Source organism: Amblyomma mixtum, chromosome 3, assembly GCF_055824585.1.
Source record: "Amblyomma mixtum isolate Tamu chromosome 3, ASM5582458v1, whole genome shotgun sequence".
Taxonomy (NCBI): Eukaryota; Metazoa; Arthropoda; class Arachnida; order Ixodida; family Ixodidae; genus Amblyomma; species Amblyomma mixtum.
In genome coordinates this window covers 231859778-231872488 of record NC_143014.1, presented here as the reverse complement: position 1 = coordinate 231872488, position 12711 = coordinate 231859778, and the positions used below count along the sequence as shown (strand labels likewise).

General features: G+C 47.8%; 1 pseudogene; it reads left to right on the top strand.

Annotated features, from left to right (window-relative positions):
- Positions 1–9307: 9307 nt before the first annotated feature.
- Positions 9308–12711, top strand: part of LOC149353990 (serine/threonine-protein kinase PLK1-like) — a 41557-nt pseudogene continuing 38153 nt past the window's right edge.

Genomic DNA, 12711 nt, shown 5'->3' with positions numbered 1-12711 from the left:
AGATCCCATAAGGCGGTTGACGTAACAGTCTCGTGCTTTAGTCGACTATAATTAGGCCTTTTTGAGCGTTCTGTGTTGAAACTTGGACATAGAGGCAAAACACTCGCGAAAAGAGTCGATGATTCGCTCCAGGCAGCGTTTTTGATTCGTCGAGAGGTTCGGGTTCACGTCGGTTGTTATGTGAGTGGTCGGTGCCTCCACTGCCGCCATGGTTTCGGACAACGCGTGCTGTCTTGCGCATATGCAAAGTTCTTCGGAATACGCAGTAGTTCTTTTGCTAGGTTCACAACCAACAATCTAAACCCAAAGTTCGGTTCACCCATTTGTCAGCCGAAAACTACGCGAGCTACACAGACTTGCCGACCCAGGAACCGCGGTATGTTGACATCAGATATACCACGGGTGCCGAAGGTGTTATCGCACAGGACAGTAACAAACATGCTTGCTCTTGACGGCGTCAAAGCGTGGTCGTCCTATACAGGCAATTTAGTCTTGCTTGCTTTGGCGCCGTCGTCAACAGTGAGTTGGATGGAAAGCGACCCTATTACCACCTGAAGGTTAATGACGAGACCGTCTCTAGAAGGAAATTCAAACCGAGTACCAGGCGTTTCGAGCAATCGGGAAGGAAAACAACTCAACAGCGGAGAGTAACACCACGGATCTCTGTTCGAGGGGTGCAGACGCCAATCTGCCCCACCACATGGCGCTGAGGGTTCTGATGTTAGTTGTGAACCCACTGCTCATTACAGAAATATCGGCGCGGGAATCCATGAGTGTGGCCACGACCTGGTTGTCGGGGCTAACCAGAATTTTTTTAGAGACGGGTCGGTCAAAGCGCATCATTGAGGTCGTCGAGACAGGTTGTTGTCGGTCGGATAGCTGCGGCGATTTGTCAGGTGGAGCCTTTTGACCATTGGAGGACGCCGTCCTCACTTTTTCCTATGTGGGGATGTGTCTGGGAACTGGCCAGAGGATGACTGGCGCATCAGCGAACAGAACCGCCTTAAGGATGACGATCGGCCCTCCCGTCGCTGCGAGCACGATGGCTACACTTTAGCAGCCAGGTACAGCTCTGTACAGCCGTTCACCGTAGCGGAGTCGAGGTGCATCGGGTGGAAGCCCCCTTAAGCCCTTTCTGTGGTAGGGGCAGATGCAGAGGATATGGTCGGGCTCCCCATAGTGGTAGCAGAGCGGCCGATAGTTTGGCGTACGCCAAAGTGCGCTTTCCTCATGGTGGTCCTCGGCTCCTGCGGCACACTGGGTACAGCTGCTGGTACAACTGCGCACAGAGCTCGCGTGTCCGGCTCAGGACTTATTAGAGCATTGCTGTAGGTCATCACCTAGTGCGCCGGCTGTGAACATGGTGGTGGCTACACAACCGCAGTATGTCAACACGCACCACTTCGTCTACGGCAGCGACGTTTGCCTCTGGTGTTTCGGCGTTAGGTTTCTCCAGTTCTTCACATACAAGGCTCCTTAGAAGCTCCCGAAGGTACTCTGCGGGCACGAACTTTGGCGGGCAGAGTTGAGCGGCTGCTATACTAGCCTGACGAACGTAGTGCATGACCCGTTCCTGCAGAGAATGCTCTATACTGGTTGCCTCCTTCGTGAATACGGCCGCAGTTCTTGGCAGGTCACGAACCAGTCCTGCAAAAAACTGCTCCTTTGCGCCACGCATTAGGCTCCGTACGTTTTTGACTGCGGGCACAGTAGGCCTGGACCAATAGAATGGTAACGCTCTCGTTGGGCTCCCGCAACCTCGGCTCCAGGACAAATTCACCCATCTCCTTTCTCTCAATGGGACTGAACTTCGCTAACAGCTGCCGGCAAAATACTCGCCAGTGTGTGGGAATGTTTCCGGGAATGTTTTGGCCAAGTCCTGCAGTGCGAATAAGACGTTCCGCAATTTACGCTGGCGGCCCACTCGCTGAAGCCCGTCAGACGGTGAAAAATGAACAGAAAGTCTGCAACGTCCTCGAACCTCTTTATGTGGGTCATTGACGGCTACCCTGTTGCATGAATAACGAACGGCGCGGCGTTCTCGTAATGCCAAGTTTTCTCACTACCCGTGTTGGAGGTCATGACCATAACTGGTGCTTTAATTTGGCTCAAACCAGGTTGGAGGCCTCGCAGGCGGCAGGTCTCCTTATATATGGCTGTTGAGTCATCGCATTGAGAATTAGAATCAGGGTGTCTTCCATGGCGGCGCACTGGGGCCTTACCCAGCGACTCCGCCATATATATATGCAGGGGAGATGTACTGAGACGTACTGGGACACGCCAGGCAGCAGGGAGCTCGAGAGAGGAAGAAGTCAACACCGTTAGTCTGTATCATGCCCGAGGCTTCTAGAATTCCTGATATTACAGTTGAGCGGGGTGAAGGCGCCACTAGAGGGGCTTGTAGTATGCCCATATTCTGGGTAAAGAATTGTTTCAACAAGTATTATTAGTGTTATCGTTGTGAAAGAGGGGACTGAGCTGTCCCGAAAGACGCGGGTTCGATCCCGGCCGCGGCGGCTGAATTTCTTTGGAGGAGAAATTCGAGGCCCATGTACTGTGCGATGTCAGTGCACGTTAAAGAACCCCAGGTGGTCGAAATTTCCGGAGCCCTCCACTACGGCGTCTCTCATAGCCTTAGTCGCTTTGGGACGTTAATCCCCATAAACCAACCAATCTCTTTGTAATATTTTACGGGATAGCAAAATTGAGAAGAGAGGAAGGAGTGCGCATTCCCTGATTATCCTTTACTTAGAACAGACAAGATCCAAGGGACCTGCTTCTGCTCATCAGGTCGTTATTTTGAATTTACTTTACATGCACGCGGTTTTTTTGCGTTGACAAGCCGGCTGATGTTCGCAGCTGTATTGTTGAGCATGTTTTTCGCGGTGCCTCAGTTGGGGCCAATGACGCACCCATTGTCCCTATGTTCCAGAGGTGAAAGAGGTCTGTCTTTCGCTCCAAACATCTCAACGGGTTATGGGCTTTATTTGCAGGTGGCAACCCGAGCGGTCGTCGGCACCATCCTGACAATGAAGTGCTGCAACCTGGGGGGCGCCCGGAAGTCGTGCGCTGATTGGGGAGGCAGCCTTTCGGCCGCGGCTCTGCTGCTGCTCCTTCCGACCGCATCCGTAAGTGATGCCTCAAAGACAGGAGCAGTGTTCTTCATGTCTGGGTTCGTGCATGTTCTCGAGAAAAGTTATCCACGTGGTGCACGTGGAAGCTGAGGCTCTCTACACTTGAGGTGTCTGTACAAACAAGCCTATTTTTGCGTTAACTTGATTGAATTAGCGAGCAGCATTTCCTCTTGCAGTTTTCACCCCCCCCCCCCCTCCCCCAGACAATGCGCTCAACGCTATTTTAAGAAGGCCACTAAGGTACTGGGAGGATATATTCCTGTTCTTCATCTCAGCGCATGGCCTTCCGTGTTTAACTGAAGAGCGCTAGCAGCTGCTAGTAAACCGGTGTGACGCTCACGATTGTCTAGAGTTCGTCGAAAAGCAACCGCTGGGGTGGTGCTTTAAAATTACATTCAGCATAGCTCTAGAAAATTTTGTTCTCAATAAAAATTGATTCTCCGGCCATTATTGGCTATTGCGACATTTGCTTGGCAGCCAGCCTGATTTATTGGCGAGAAAACGCTATATAAAACCTTTCCGCCAGGCGAACTAAACGCGTGGCGTCCTTAACCAAAAAAACTGGTTGCCACCGTTTTGAGATGAATGGAGACGGACCTTCGCTTCTGGGGTACAAACCCAAAATTTTTGTCACCATATGCAGTTGAGTTGCGAAATCGGCCAATGAAGGGAACACCCGTTTTACGTTTAGGTCGCTTATTAAACTCTGTTTTTAATGCGTGTGGCCTGATTATGAATTACACGCGGTGCCCTGCCTGTCGATACCGACAAACTTCTATATTTCTCGTCAATCTCTCCGCGTAGTTAGCCAAAAATTTGGAGGGGACACTTGAGCTTTGTTCTAAGGGCATGAGGCGATAGCTTAATGAGCTAATTCTCATACATGCCGACGATCATTCTCTAGTTCACAGTCATAGATCCTTGGGAGTCGTCATACCCCTCATGGTGCAGTTGTTAAGCGATGCGCCACTGCCCGGCTGTGGCAGGTGTTCTCAGCGGTGTGCCTTGTGCCTCTTCCGAGCGACCAATCATTAATTTGCTGCCACCTGCCACGGTGCGCACTTTTCTTGCTATTCGTTGGGCAGGATGTAATGACAACGTTTAGGACTATTGTGATGAACTATTCTAACTATTCTAACTATTCTAGGCCGCCGCAGTGGCTCAGTGGTTATGGTGCTCGGCTGCTGACCCGAAAGACGTGGGTTCGATCCCGGCTGCGGCGGTTGAATTTCTTTGGAGGAGAAATTCTAGAGGCCCGTGTACTGTGCGATGTCAGTGCACGTTAAAGAACCCCAGGTGGTCGAAATTTCCGGAGCTCTCCACTACGGCGTCTCTCATAGCCTTAGTCGCTTTGGGACGTTAAACCTCATAAACTAAACTAAACTAACGCATGACAGCAGCTGTAATTCAACGCCAGGAAAACACAGACTTACAGGCCCACATATAAGGAATCTGAATTACTCAAGAATAAATAATAGCGAACATTCATCTGGGAAGTAAGCACGCTTAAAGAAGCTCTGTTCTGATTTAAAGCAAATCCTGTACAGCTGACGCCGAAACATGTGGAGCGTGTGCAGCCTAAACCAGTGGAAATAGCGGCCAGTTGACCAGCTGCATCCTGCTTAACCCGAAGAGCACCGGTTGTGTCGAGCGCGTTTGTAGATGTCGTTCGCCCCTCTTGGCGTACACTGGCGGGTTTCTCAGCTAGAAAAGCAAATGGCGCGCGGGCAAGCTTCACAATTTCTCGGTTCCACATAAGCTGCTTGGCACATTTATCTGCAGTGGCCCTGGACAGATACGCACGGCCGCTTGCGTTATCATCACCATCACGACTCTGGATCCCCCCGTCGGTTGCCCTTCCCAGTTTTTTATTAAGACTTAGAGAGCCAACGCTGCAGGATATATGTCGCTCTTGGGGACAGGCCCTGTTGTCGTCTATGGTTGAGGTTGTGTAGTGTATTATACGCGTGCTCTAGAAAGATTTTCTGGTTTTAATTTTTTTGATACGGGCCTTCGCGCCTCCATGCTGTTTGGTCATTTAATCTGGATAACGTTTTATTCTAAGTAAGACGGCGTGTTTTTTTAGCTCTCTTGCATTGCGAAATTGCATACGAAGAAATGAGAGAACATTCCAATCCAGGAAAATAGCCGCAGTATCAGGAGACGTCTGCGTCGTTGAAACTATTTTTATTAGGCTGTCGCTTTTTCGATTAATGTTAAAGATCTGAGCACGTATTGTCTCCTTAGTTCAAACTTGTTTTTTCTGGGTAGCCCTCTTCTTAAGTGCGTTCCTTCGCTTTTAAGGTACGCCCTGACTGCAGTCGGCCGCGTTATGCCTTGGACGCACAGAAATTAAAAATTTTTTTCACCAGATTGGCGTTTCACAAAGTTTTGGGGGTGGGAGTTTCTTATGTGGTGCAGCAAAATTCTTGTGCTGAATCTCATCCTGTTCTTGAAAGCTTGACTCATTTTTGCAGCTCCATGCATGGCCTTCTCTCAACAAATATTAAATGATGACGATCTGGTAAAAGCTACACTAAAATATAGAAAACTTGACACGCTCATTCCCGCGGTGCACGTGCACCTGCACCGCAGCCTGCACCTGCGCAGTCTGGTGCATCTGGAATTTTTGAGGGTTCTTAGTTCGGAAGAAAACTATGCTTCCGTGTGTCGCCCTGTATTATACTGCAGCCTCGATTACCACTTATCTGTAATTTACTGACTTGGAGACGATTTTTGAGTCAATACTGTTTGAGCCAAACGGCAGATTGGCTTGATAAAAGAGACTTGTTATCATCAAAGATGTATGTGACTATTCTTACGATAAGTTTGAAAGGCAAACAAAAATATTAGTGGCTGGACAGGAAATACAGGCGAGGTATAAATTTAAACAGCCGTCATAAAACTGATAATCACCCGCTCTAGCATTGAGCCTGCCTCAGTTGAAATCTTATTTTACTGCTTAGGGTTTAGTTATGGTGTTTACGTTTCATTTGACCCTGATTCATAGCACTGAACACTGTTTCTGTTCCTCAAGACATGGTCGCAAAGAAGTTTTTGTCATGTTTACATGCCATAAAATTATTCAGCTCTTTGCACTGGGTTTTTAGTCTTTTGAGATGCTGTGCATTAAAAGCAGTTTAACATGACTGCATCTTATTTCGCCTAGTCTACTGAGCGCAATCCAGTTGAAGTTAACCATTGTTCTGGTAATATTTAACCTCTGTCACCCTTGTACCGTAAACGTCCAGCTAAACGACAAGCCATCAAAAGATTGTAGTTAAAACCATCTTAATGATTTTAACTCCAATCCAAGTCCTAGTGTGCCTGCAGGCTGTGAAAAGGTTAAAGGGAATGACAGCTGACCAGAGCGCGTCCTGAGATTGTGGTGAAAATGAAAATATTGTCTATTGTCTTATATTGTAAGAATAATTTGAGCACTGCAATATTGAAGGAACAAAAATCCGCCATATTAAGAGGGCACTGAAATTCTCATAAAGAAGCTAATGCGACATCTTACAGTGAAATCTTGCCATTTTCGGTGTAACCATCCACGTGACCACATCTCTGAATATATTACTTGCAAGTTAAGTGTGGTGTTTTTTTCTTTCATTAGTGTTCTTCGTATTTACTTTAAGTTTAAGCTGTCTCTAGTGCACCCTTCAAAAAATCAATACTCCTTATGCATTCCTGATGAAGTGCTTTGAGCTTTTGCCATTAGATTGCACTACGGTATAATGCAGTTCAGTAAAATGGAAGGCTGAACTAGCTGGAATAAGGTCTGCATGTTTGGAGGACAAATATATGGTGACTGAGAAAAGATGACACGCGCTACCAGAGGCAATTGAGAGCTTTAGCGTGGGAACACATGAACTTATACCGTGAAAAAAAGAGACAGAAAGATGAAGAAAGTCCCCGCACCCTCACACTGCTCTGTGGAATAGAAGGCCACAGTGATCAAGAACATCCGAGATGCGAAGCTAGGAATCACTCGTTTACAGTGACAAGGAAAGATTTTCCTCACATGTGCCCTCGTTTTCGTGGTTAGCTACTCTTCGACTAATTTTGCCAGAGGTGGTCCCAGCAGTGACAGTATAAACTAGCTTCTCCAGTTTCAGCGAAATCAAGCAAGTGGTTGAAAAGTTCACTCAGTAAGGTAGTGTACCCCCCAATGTGCCAAATTTTCTCGAGTACTTGTTTGATCTTTGCCGCCTGAAGCCTTCGTGTTCCCTCTTCACCCCGCAGCTGGCCTGCTACTACATCAATGCGCACGCCGTGTCCGACTTGCAGCATGGCCTGCAGCTCCTTCACCTGCTCTCCTCCCTGTGAGTGGTGCACAGCTAGCCCTTACTGCTGCATAATAAGCCTCTGTGTAACAAGGTGCTGGGCTAGTCGGCTGTTGTCATTGAAAGGTAGTAATTCAGTTCATTCCTTCAGTTAATTTGCCCTTGAATGGCATGAACCAACTAGCCCAACAGTGCCTGTCCTGTTCGTTTTCCTTCTCGTCCCTTTCGTGCGGTTAATTTCGTACCTTTGAATGACATAACTGGCATGCCATTGCAACGATAGTCTTCCCCACACCATACCTCAGCTGAAGCATGGCTGAACTATTGTCCATGCCATGCCAGATCAAAAACAACGGAGCGGCTGCGCTCAGTTTCTAACTGCTACCTAGAGGGATAGCTGGCACCACAGTATATGCGAGGTTTTTAAACAGCACCTCATCCACTCCAGGAATGCCGGGAAAACGACCGTTCACGTTTGGCTCGGCTAATGTTCGGCCGAAAGAATGGATTTTACCTCGTAATTGGTAGTTGCGCTGCGATGCTCTCCTTTGTGCACATATTAAGTTGTATCGATATTGCGTTTTTCACTTCACTTCAAGGTAAGTGAAAGTTTGGTGTTAGGCTGGTATGGAAACTTTCACAGCATTTCATCGAGGTTTTCTTCGAGAAACAGTATTTTTATAGCTGAGTCCACATTTTATATCCTACAATAGCCAAGCCAAGTAAGGAACCTTGTTTTCCCAACATTTCTCACCTCTCCATTGTGGATGAAGGGTAGCACTGCCAGCTTTCCCTTTAGTTACATTAAAAAAACTATGCCGTGATAGCTCAGTGGTTATGGTGCTTGGCTACTGTGCAAAAAGACATGGGTTCGATCCCAGCCGTGGCGATCATATTTCAATGGAGGTGAAATGCTTGAGACCCGTGAACTGTGGAATGCCAGTGTGTGTTAACGAACCTCAGGTGGCAAAAATTATGCAGATGCCTTGATTAACGGTGTCCGTCATAGCCTTAGCCAATTTGGGACGTTAAACCTCGTAAATCAGAAACAAAAAATAAAAAACAAAGTTCGAGGGACCCTCAAGTGAATTTTGTCTGTAGCTGTGCATTACTAAATGAGGCCATTCAGCCAAGGTTCAGAGCTTCCATTTACATGTAGTGTTCTAAAATAGATAAAATCGCTGGCGTTTCTCGGTACTTCTGAGGAGATGTAGCAGATCTGGCTAATTTAGCCTGATGATGGTGGTTCGATCAGCAGCCCATGCCATTGGCTTGGCCAGTGAGACCAAGTCAGTCCAGACAGATCGCGGAGGTCTTTGATTGCAAAGGCTGAGACTAATCACAGGGCCCATGCATTTAAACCTGGTGGCCGAATAAGCTCAGAAACATGAATGAATGACATCGTATTCCAAATCAAGAAGAAATGTGCATGGGGAGTGCACGGAATTCAAAGGCAAAATATGCAAATGTTGCTGAGAGCAACAGACTAGATTCCATGAGAAGGAAAGCATAGTAGTAGGGGGCAGAAATTCAGGTGGTAGGGAGACGAGATTGATTAAGAATTTTTGTGCAAAAATGGCCATGGGTAATTAAGGTAGTCGACCTGCATGCAGTGCTGACGTATTTGTGGGATTAGATATATATTCGTGGGACCTCTGACTGCTGCTCTTCATCGCGATTGCACCGTTGCGCACCAACTAGCTCAGACACAAGTCCTCCTGCCTCAAAACGTGGTTGTAATATCTACCTCGAGCTACTGTTATTGGACCTTTGGTCCGCTCTTCGACAATTATATTTTAAATTGTCTCTCTTCATGTCTTGCCGTCGCCCTGCATTTGTGTAGTGTGTCTCCACTTATGATTCATATCTTATGCTCGTTGTCCACAGATGTCCCAGGATATCCTAATCCACAAGAACCTCAATCACAAGCATATTGTTGGGTTACACAGCTACTTCGAGGATGAACACAACGTGTACATCGTCCTTGAGCTGTGCTGCAGGCGGGTATGAACAGCTTCCTTTGTTTCTCGGGGATAGAGTCTTTAGACCTTTGGTCTAGTTTGGTTCCAATTTTATATTTAGCGGCGCAAGTAAACAGGCCATAAGAAAAATTGGAGGCGATACTTAGGCTCCGCCTTAAAGATAGGATCCGATAGCGTTAATGGGTTAATGCCCATACATATGGAACTGCTCGTTCTCGACTCAACATTCTACATCCCTTGGAGTCCTCATGCCCCTCCTGGCGCAGTGGTGCAGTGGTTAAGCGGTGTGTCACTGCCCTGCGACAGCAGGTGCTGCCACGTGTGGGGATTCTGCAAACTACGTTGCTGTTCCCGAGCAACCGCTCGTGACCTATAGTCATTAATTTAGCAGCCACCTGCCCCGATGGTCAGCTTGCTCACAATCCGGCGGGTAGGTTGTGTTGATGTTACCATGTCACACGACCTAGGTGGCGCACCGAGGGTTTATTTCCTGGGATTTCTAGCTCACAACGCCGGCACTGACGACGCGGGATATTCTGCGGAACGATTTCGATAACGCTTTCGCGTCAAAAAGAACACATGCTCGCGTGTGTTTTGACTGCAATGCTGTGCAGCGAATATTTGACTCTAGTGAAAAAATCCGACTGCTTACTTCAGTACCACTGGATAACTCTTTAGCTCGGGTGTTGCAATGGGCAGTCATTTAGAGCCGAATGCCTAAAGTGGAGCGCTGCGCGGGGCTAGATAAACTGTTTTGCGGCATTCTTTTTCCAGTCACTCGCGGAAATGCACAGGCGACGGAGCAAGCTTACAGAGGGCGAGGCAAGGTACTTCATCCATCACCTTCTACTCGCCTGCCAATATCTGAGGGAGCAGCGGGTCGTCCACAGGGACCTAAAGTTGGGAAACCTACTGCTGAACGAGGAGATGGAGCTGAAGGTGGCAGACTTTGGTCTTGCCACCCGCGTCAACTATGAGGGCGAGCGCAAGAGGGCTCTTTGCGGAACGCCGAACTACATCGCCCCGGATGTACCGTTGAAGAAGGGGAACAGCTTCGAAGTGGACATCTGGTCGATCGGATGCATCCTGTGAGTTTTCTACGCCGCCATAGAGGCCTCCCCACTGCTTTATAAATACTGCTCAGCGCCTGTGGAAGCCAGACGAAAAATCTGCAACGAGATCGACTTCTAAACAAGTACTTTTAGATGTCCGTTTGCGCAAGATGATTTGCAGTTCAGGTGTCCCTGCATGTACAGTCAGGGACAAAAGTCTCCGGACCACGTGTTCCTCTAACGAAGCCGATAGCTCTGCTATTATTCGGCGGATGGAGACCACACTTGTGGAGGTAAAAGTTAAATTTTTGCTCTTTCATCTCCACAATTGCGGTCTCCAGCCGCTGTCTGATAGTAGAGCTATAAGCTTCGTTTGAGGAACACGTGGTCCGGAGACTTTTGTCCCCGACTGTACTGTTTGACTGTTCGAGCATAGAGACTTTAGAGAGTTATCATTAAATGATTTTGAATAACTGTTGTGGGTTTTCACCCGCAGTATCACAGGAAATTTCGGGATCATGCTTCACCCTCCGACAATAAATTCTCGAATATTCTTTGGCAACATCTTAGCGTGTTCATATAAGTAAAAAAACACTCTACTAGTAAAAAAAACCTTAAGTACACAAAACCCTATTGAGTTTGGCATGTGATTGGGATAAGGAGTGTAACTAAAGAGTATGTCTTTCTTGGACTGTAAAAATGTCACAAATATCTAAACTGTAGTGACTCAGAAATGAAAACTACTGCGTAGAGAAGTTTAGTGCAGTCTTTGAAGGATAATCACCGGTGATAATATGCGTTGCTCACATGACGTGTATTCTAAAGCCAAAGGAAGCTGAAGGCGTCGGCAGAACATGCCGCGTACCCGCGCTTTATAGAAGGAAGGCGTAGTTAATGATTGCACAAGTGTTTATTAGACGGAAAGCTGCATTACGAACACTGCACTAACCTCCACACCTCAGTACAACATATAGCTCTGCAACTCTATGCGACAGCAGACCAGCTGTACCCAGCGGTCAAAGCAATGACTGCATGCGTTTGCGGTTGAGCTAAGACGACTATGGGTTCTCGCGGGTCGCACGGCTAACCTAAGGATTGAGTCACGTGGCAGACCACAAAGGAAGATGGAGAAGACGTGGAGCGTATCTGGACGACTCAGACTGCATGTCGACAGGTGTTCGCGCGTTTTCCCGGCAAATGCCGGCGGGCGCAGAAGTAAAAATATCAGGCCCTACCGATTCTAAAGCGTCAGCTCCGTGCAAAGGTCAGTGGCAGAGCTCTGTTCGAGCTGCGACTCTAGAAAATATTCAATTTGCACTCGGATTTGTGGCGTCTTATTCATTATTTCCTGCTAGCGACCTCGCGCCGGAGCAATGCTCCAGTATCTCACCAAGAGTGGTGCAATGAAAACGTGAAGCAGGAACAGGAAGACCGGATGGTAGGGTGACTGAAAGTGGTCTCGAAAGAGCTTTTCTTCGCAGGCGACAAGCAGAGCAACCGCCTCATTCCTATAATAGACTCCTCTGGATATCCCTGTGCAGTAAAAACGCAACTATAACCGCGCGCCTAAGGTCGCTCAAGAGACACATTCTTCATATTTCTGACGTCACAATCTGTCATCGTCGATACACTGCATTTTAAGCGAATGACGCTTGCGTTGAGTGTTTATATTTACTAGTTTTCCGGGCTATCACAGATGTGCTCCCTTCCAAAGAAAAGCATGCAGTGCACGTAGGGTATTGCAAATGAAGTGCACGGCCGTCATTGGTCCCTGAGGTACTGTCCTCTGCAGGTATATGATGCTTGTGGGGCACCCTCCGTTCGCGGCCTCGAGTGTGGAGGAAACTTACGCCCGGATAAAGAAGAACAGATACAGCATGCCTCCGACGATGAGCTCCAAAGCCCGTGCACTCATCCGAAGCATCCTCCAGCACGATCCAAAAAGAAGACCTACCATCGAGGACATCCTGGAGGATGGTTTCATTACCTCCGGTACGTATTTCAATGCGCATTCTCATTGCAGGAATATTTTGCGCGGAAGTGAGCGTCACTGCTGCCGTAAACGTAAATGTACGGGTACACATTCGGGCGCTTTAATTCTGGCACCACAGGCTGTAGTGGTGTTCTGGGAAATGTTTCGTCATTAATAGGTGGTAGATGCTTTCTGTCTAACGTGTTCTAAAGTTAACTCAACCAAAAATTACTTTTTGAGGGTTGTGTGGAGACCTTTCACTGCCAGACGAAGAACGCAATGTCA